The sequence below is a fragment of the Parasteatoda tepidariorum genome, chromosome 5 (genome assembly GCF_982258835.1).
Source record: "Parasteatoda tepidariorum strain Cologne lab strain chromosome 5, Ptep-v5.0, whole genome shotgun sequence".
In the NCBI taxonomy this organism is placed as follows: Eukaryota; Metazoa; Arthropoda; class Arachnida; order Araneae; family Theridiidae; genus Parasteatoda; species Parasteatoda tepidariorum.
The window spans coordinates 119,398,077-119,406,334 of record NC_141759.1 but is presented as its reverse complement, the minus strand read 5'-3'; positions in this window follow the sequence as shown (position 1 = coordinate 119,406,334).

Genomic DNA, 8,258 nt, shown 5'->3' with positions numbered 1-8,258 from the left:
AGACAGCATAAGTTGCCCAAATTGAGTGCATCATAAAATGATTATTCAAATGCTAGTTTCAAAATTCCTCCTACAAGCAAAGTAGTTTTTAAAAATCAAAATTAATTCAATATTAATTCGGAGTAGCTGCAAAAATAACCATCAACAAACCTTGTCAAAAAAAGACTACTTAAGTGCGCAACTCCAAATCAATGTTCGTTACAATGTTGACATTTTGAAACCTATAATTCAATTTGTTTCAATTCAAATTCGTTGAAAAAAATTGTTTAAGTTTAGAATTTATCAGGAAATTGATGGTAGCTTAAGACCATATAGTATGCCCAGTACATTAAAGTAAAATTGCATAAATTAAACGAAAATTTAATTTATTTTTAAATAGTTAAACTGCCATGATAAATTAATTTTTGTTTGCTGCATGGTTGATTTTGAAAGGGATGTAATGACATTTTTTTTTAAATAGTGTGTTTTATGCATGCAATAAAATGTTAAGAGTTAAGAACAAAACTTTGTTTAAATTTTATATAAAGTTAATATATAAACTTGTATTATATAGTAAGTGCATACATAGCTGCCAACTCTGCTGGATTTTGCCAGTTTCTATTGGTCAAATTAAAATTCATCTAGTTTTTGTACATTTTAGAAAATTCCCTAAAATTGAGTAAGTTTCCTAGAAAAAATCCCTATGGAAATATAATTTGTGTACATATTCTTTCTTGAATATTTAAATAAGTATTACTAATACCTAATAAAGTGAACCTCATTAATTAGATATCAGTTCAAAACTTTTTTTATTCTAAAATGTTCAGAACTCTGTTTGTAAATTAATTAAAAAAAATCTTAACTGTCTTTGGTGAGTTAAATGCCTATTAATATTTAAAATTATGAGTAAACATAATACATAACATTCCACATATGTTTAATGTCAATCATAACTGGAAAATATTGCAGTTTTTCTATTTTGATGACTCCCTAAAATTCCCTATGTGTAAAATAGTTAGCACATAATTCAACAGTTATCATGAAATTTATTCTACATGGTAAAATCTACTGGATTTTGATGTATGATGTGTTCAATGTGTATATATTAATAGACTTAACATATAGCATATATTATCTATTAAGTCTTCAAAATCTTTGTATGAACCCTGTTTAAAGGTGTGTTCAACTTTAAACTGCTCTAGGCCAATTATCTTTTTCCTTATTAATTACAGTGCCCTGTTTCATAAATTTTTTATTTCTTAGGTTCGAAGTTGTGTTAGAGTCGATAGATGAGTTTGCACTAAATATCCCCATGATATGGGAGTACATTGGAGAGATCCTTGAGCCTATTCTAGAAGATAACAAATTTACTCCAGATGTTCTTTAAGATGTCCTAAAACCTTCTATTCCTTCCCAGACAGCTGGACTGTTGGTATTAGCAACCCTGTATTGTGCAGTTAAAAGAAAAATAAGCAATCTGTTTTTTTTTTTTTTATCCATCCTAATTTTTAACAAATTTTCTCCCTGTTTAACATAGAACCCGGTTACCTCAATAAGTTGTCACGATGAGTAGCGTTTTAAGGTGCTTATTTTTGATTTACGTTTTTTAAAAGCCCTTAAAGGTGCATTTTTTTTTTATTCAGGGTCTGTAAAAAGTGAATTTTCCATCTTTTAAAAATATTTTTTTTTCTTTGCAGTGCCGATTGTCATTATAAATTACAAAAAACGCATGATTTTCACAATTTTCTCTGCGATATTTATTAGAAACTAGTTATTTTATCATGATTATGTAAAGTTTTTGAAAATGCTAAGTTTAAAAAACATTTATTGTTAATTACAATCCAAGTTGCTAAATTATTTAGCCAACTAACGCAGCAGGCAATGTTTTTTCGTGAAATTTCATTAATTCTAAGGCTGTTGGTTTACTGACTTATGGTTATGGCTGTTAGTTACTGACCTGCGGTTTAAATACTTTAGATTTTGTTCCGATTCATTACAAAAGAATAGCTAAGTAGATGTATCTTAGATTTCTCCCTTTTCGAGTAATGGTTTCAAAATTTCTGTATATTTCTATGGTGGTCTAAGTGTGCATTTAAGTAATCGCTCATAGGCACTCTGGATACACAAGAATTCCATTCTAAATCCCTGTAGTGTTTTGATAGTTTAGTTAGATGTTGCTACATATTTTATATGATTTTTAAAGTTTTGTTACAACAAAATGAAATTTGAACTGCTCAAAATATCGCTTTAGAAAGATGGTGTTGTAGAAATTAAATCTACTTTATTATAGAAAAAAGCATGAACAATTGTGTCTTGAAAGTAAAGTCTAGATTTTTGCTTTTAGAATGGTATAATGATTAAACTTCATAATTTAATGCACACATACCACATTTAAATCTTGCATGGATATGGTCACATATGGGGTGAATAATTAGGTATATGGAATATTACAGCATCTGATATGTCTTATGGCTGGCAGATTTTGTTTAAGAATTCCTGGAAGTAAGAAAAAGATTGAGACTTTCACTTATTGTTACTCTCACAGTTTAGCCAAATTTTACTCGACAATAACATAAATTGATTAATAACAGTAAATTGTTATAACAATTGAATTTGGTTTTGCTAATTGTTACTTGAGATTTTATTGTAGTGTATATGAATGGTTTGTTAGATTGGGATGAAGAAAATTAGCTGAAATTCACAATTCAATGTAAGAAATGTGTCCAAATTAGCTTTACGGTTATCATTGAAATTTCCTTTTTGATCAGGGAACTATCAAACTGGGAGAGCTGTCGCGAGAATCAGTGGACTGACTTTTTAGGGGACGACGATGCTAAAGTAGATGAATTTATTCTACCGCATGTAAGCAGTGTGGTTCTTATAAGCAAGTGAGAAAAGAAACAATTTGAAATTGCACTGTTATAATGTATTACTTTCTTTTAGAAATTGGAATTCACGATTTGTCCTACTAAAGTAAAGTCTACCGCATCAATGTGAATTGAAGAGATTAAAAAGAATCTCCTCGATTTGCTTGAAAAAACTGACGAAAGTGAAGAAATAATTGATTAGTTTATGTATTTTATTTTTGAGTTCAAAATTTGACAGTAAAAGATTCATTATGCGTAAAAGAATAAATAAGTAAAGCTAAATATGCGTTTTTTTTTTCATTATTTATTCTTCGTGATATGATGGTTAAAGTAATTCACTTTTTCAATAATAACAAAAATAAGTAGTAAAGTGTGATGTAAACAATATTGACTATTCATTAATTAATTCAATTTTTAATCATGTATTTGTTAATTGCAAGAGAAAGCTGAAATAAATAGCTTTAAATTTTGAAACTTTCTAAATAACATTTCATAATTTTTTGAAAAGAAAGGGTGAGAAACCTTCTTGTATTAATTAGCTATATAAAATTATGAATATGAAGTGTGCTAACAAAAAAGTGCACTTTCATTGAAAATCATTTATAGTACTATAAAAGTCTAGAAATCTATTAAAAGGAGAACTTGAATACTTTAACATTATATGGAGAAATAAAAAGGTATTTATATCATTCTTAGCAAATTTAAATATTGGTGATAGTTTCATAATTTCATAAATTATCTCTCATGGCGGAACGGTCTCTGAATGCCCAAATATATTTGAAATTTTTATAAATTTTCTTTAATTTTTTTTTTTTTTGCATTTATAAGTTATGTTTTTGTTTCAGAAAATAACAAAATATGTGCTGTAATTTCTAATAACTTAATTCTGAAATTTGCCTTGTTTCTCCAAGTTTTCCATCAAAACTATTTTTATGACTGAAGAAAAAGTATTACAATATCTGATAAATAAGACTAAGAGAACTTTCAAAAATATGTATTAAGCAAATTGGGTTTTTTTATTAAATCATTTGCTTAACTTTGCTTTTATACTAAATTATTGCATTAAATCATTGGCTACCTACTACCAAAATAATTCAGTTTTTATGTAGTCATATATTTTTCAGTAGTTATTTGTGTCTTATATTTCTTATACTTTCTATTGAATTTTCCGTCTGCGATATTATGCACTCTATTTTTAATAGTACGCTTTTTTCCCGATAATCAAGCTCTGCTCATGCATTGACTTACTTTTTCTGCTTTTTTTCCTTCCTATAAATTTATCATTGCTTTTGCTATGCTCTAATGGTTTAATTTTTTTCAAGCCAATGTATTTGAATGTACAGAACCTAAATTTATCCGTGCCTTGGTATCTGTTGTGCATGAAAATGCCATAAAAGTTTTTTTTTAACTGTACATACCCTTTCTATTCTATTCTTTTAGAAAGCTTGTTTAAATAATTATTTTGTTTTAGATACTACTTCTGGGTGTGAATTAGATGTTACGAAATTGAAAAAAAGGACATCTATACTAACACGGCATATAGATCATAATGAAAATCTAGAACTTCAAGCTTTATATGCTAATCAGTCACTAATGAATCAACTAACTCGACCTAAAGGTAATTCATTCATTGATCCACTTACATGGCAATTTTATGACATATATCTTGTAATCTCATAATCTCTATAAAGTTTTACAACATCTTTGCCTTGCAAGATTTTGTATATTACAAATCAAGTTAAGCATTTTTTTTTCAATTTAGTTTAAGACTAACTTTCATTATTGAGTAAGATATTGTTTGGTATTTTTACAGTAAAATATTGCTTTGTATAATAATACCCAACATGTAGCCTGATTTCAATAATGTCTTGTTTCAAAATAATTAGAAAAATGCCTTTTCTCATTCCATTAAAACTTTCACATCCATTTTTTCATTCCATCGAAACTTTTCTTTAGGTTGGGAATTTTTTTTTAAATATTAAGTTCTAAAACAGGAAATGAACCAGAAACAGAAAATGGCCATATGATTGGCGTAACTTTATTAATACAGTAGTTGGCATTGCCTTTTTTTTATTTTTCAAGGTCTTATGCAAAATATTATTTAATCTTTATTTATATATTTGCTTAGTTTGAACTTTGTTAAACCTTCTTCCAGTAAAAATTTAAATCTAAAAAGATTGAATAAAAAGTACGTCTGATGAAATATTTATTTTATTTCCAATGGTAGTGTGGATTGACTATGGATAGAAATAGCACAACTCGAGAACAAAGATAGAAATAATTAAAAACAGTCATTTCCTCATTCGACACCTTGTTTCCCAGAATCGCTCAGCAATAGTTGCTTCACGAAGAGCACTGCAACGAAGAACGAGGCGGCAATCCATTACAAATTGTCCTCGACATATTGAGCAGTATGGATCAGAAGCCATCTTGAATCTGTATAAGTAAGCGACAAAGTCTGAACTGAGTCACCCTTCATCACTCGCCCAGACTGTGATGCTATTTGATACGAAAACCTTCCACGTTTTGTTAGAATTTCTTTGCATCAGTTGCTTCTACAAAATTGCTGAAAATTTTTCTTTTGAAAACTCATTTAAAGGTTGAAAAGTGGGTCCGGATTATTATTGACTAAATCATTGGCAATTTCATTGCCTTTAATTCCACAGTTGGTCATGTGATGGATGTGTCATGTGATTGGATGGTCATGTGACATTCTTCTTAAAAGCTGTGTCAGCCGTTTCATTGGTTTTGATCCAAAATAAATGATGAGAACCACTGAAAGAACAGGTTTGCCACTCCACAGGAAAAACCTGGAAAATACAGTGAATTTAAAAATCACCTAAAATAACAGGGAAAATACAGGGAATTTTTAGTTTTCCTTTACAAACTGGGAAAATACGGGGAATTTTGTTTCTTATTTTCGTCTTTTAAAAAATGGTGGTCACTCAAAGCGCTATCTATGGCATATTTACGGATGATATTTCATCGATACTAAACTATTTCATTTACTCCAGCATTATTTGTTTTAAATATGTTCAGCTGTACCTTTTTTCTCTAAGTTTCTCCGGTCATTAAATTTAATATAGTTAGTACAATATAACTCACACAAAAGCGCAGTGATAGTGTGTTCCCTCTTAATATATTGTGTATAATATCTACAGGAAAAACACAGAGAATTTTTTTTCCACATTAGAGAGGTAACCCTGAAGAAAAAGACCAATTATTTTTAAGAAGTGAAAAGAATTTAGTTTTTTTCTTAATTGTGTAAAATAACACATTGTACATGATTGCAAATAAATAGGCTAATTTTTTAAATTGTTATACTTTTTTTTAAAATCGTGTATGTTGTCTCAAGGTTGTGCCTTTAATTATTTTTTTCGGCCATTTTGTTCAAGTCTATTTATTTCTGTAGCGACTTAGTCGTCAACAATATTATTTACACAGTTAAATCTGTTTCCTGGCATTCTTTTTGTCCAACTGTTAAGTCTATTAGCCGCTGTTGAATTTTGATACTGTTTTTATGTTGAAAAAAAAATAAACTTTGTAACTTTAACTGTTCCTATTGGTGATTAATGTAAATTTTTTTAACCAAAATAAAAAGTATATATTGAAACATTTAACAACATACTGTCACGATGAAATAACAAGCAGCTGAGATGTATACCACAAATAATTTAACTTTAGAATACTATGTCAAATGTACTTCTACTTTATATCAAAATGTAATAAAAGGACGGTAAATTAAGTAGCTGCAATTTTGTGCAGAGTATTTTCTTAAAAGTTTATACAAGTATGACATATTTATTGTAAATTAAACATATGTGACAAACTTCTGTGACATATTTATTGTAAATTAAATACAACTAAGAAATACAAGAGAAATTTTTTTTTTCGTCTGTAAAAACCCAGCTGATTTTTAACTCGCTGCAGTAGGGGAAGAGCGGGCAAGATGGACTGCTTAAGGAAACTTGGTTTAAAAAATAGTAAACTAGAGCAATTTTATATATTTCATATTGTAAACATATGGTGGGAGCATTGCTCTTATATATCTCATACAGAAAATAAATAAATAATAAAGTTTAGTAATAATAACTTAACATAAATAAAAATAGAACATTGGCCCATCTTGCCCGGGCAAGATGGGACACATAATTATATTTCAAAAATCACAGAAATTAATGTCAAAATTGAAGAATAATCGACAAAAAAACGTTCTTAAACATCACAGTTACTGCATAAGATGCGGATAAAACAGGAATAAGCACTACACACTTCATGAACCCATTCTAAACAATCTGAATATAGTCAATTAATTAATTTTAAAAAAAAATTATAAATTTTTTTAAGCAATTTGTTAAGTTATATTTGATAGTTCATATTTTTTTGTTAATATTACCTAATTTTTTATGTTATTTGTCAAATCCGGAGAGTTTAATTTTTATATTACGCTTTTATTATACTTTGGCTGTCCCATCTTGCCCGGTCCATTTTGCCCGGATAGTACTTTTTTTTAAAAAAATATCTGCAAATTTGTTTAAACAAATAAATTTCAATTTACACTACTCATTATGTTTCTACAATAATAACACTACTGGGCCACAAATTTGAAAAATTTATTGCAGTGTATTAAACAAATAATATCAGCATACAAACCTGGAAAAATATTTTAACACGATGTAAGAAAAACAAAACAATGCTTGCATTTCGATAACACCTTGTGAACTGATGAAAAAACTTGTGCGTATTGAGAACAATAATTTTTTCTTTCCGAAATCGCACTTTAAATGTCGCTACCGTGAATGCGCATAGAAAAAAAAAGCGATGTCCCGTCTTGCCTGAGCTTCCCCTATGTATTGAGTAATAACAAAATAATATATACAGGGTGTTTATAAAGTCCCGGACACATTTTGATGTTTAATAACTCATAAAATAATAAAGATACATTAAAATTAATAACATAAATGGTTAGATAGACTCAAAAAGTTTCATGACACTTGACAATGAACTTCCACATGTTCATTGTCGCACGGAGAATATCAAGTCGATTTCACGCCAGGTAGCGGCAAGCATGTCGGCATCCACAGAGTCTATTGCGGTTGTAATTCTGGCTTTTAAGTCATCAATGTTCGACACGATATTCCTGTAAACATTGTCCTTTATAAATCCCCAATGAAAAAAGTCCAGCGGTGTTATATCGGGTGACCTGGGTGGCCAAGGAATTGGACGTAAGCAAGTGCCACGTTTCAACAACCAATCAGGATCGAGATACCCCTACTGCGTCACTTGCAGATATTTCATTGGATTTATGGCTAGAAAATAAAATAATTTTGAAAATTATGACTGCCAGGCGCATTCTCATTGGAGGGAGATATCACGTGGTAATAACATATATTGAATAACATCAAGTCAGAA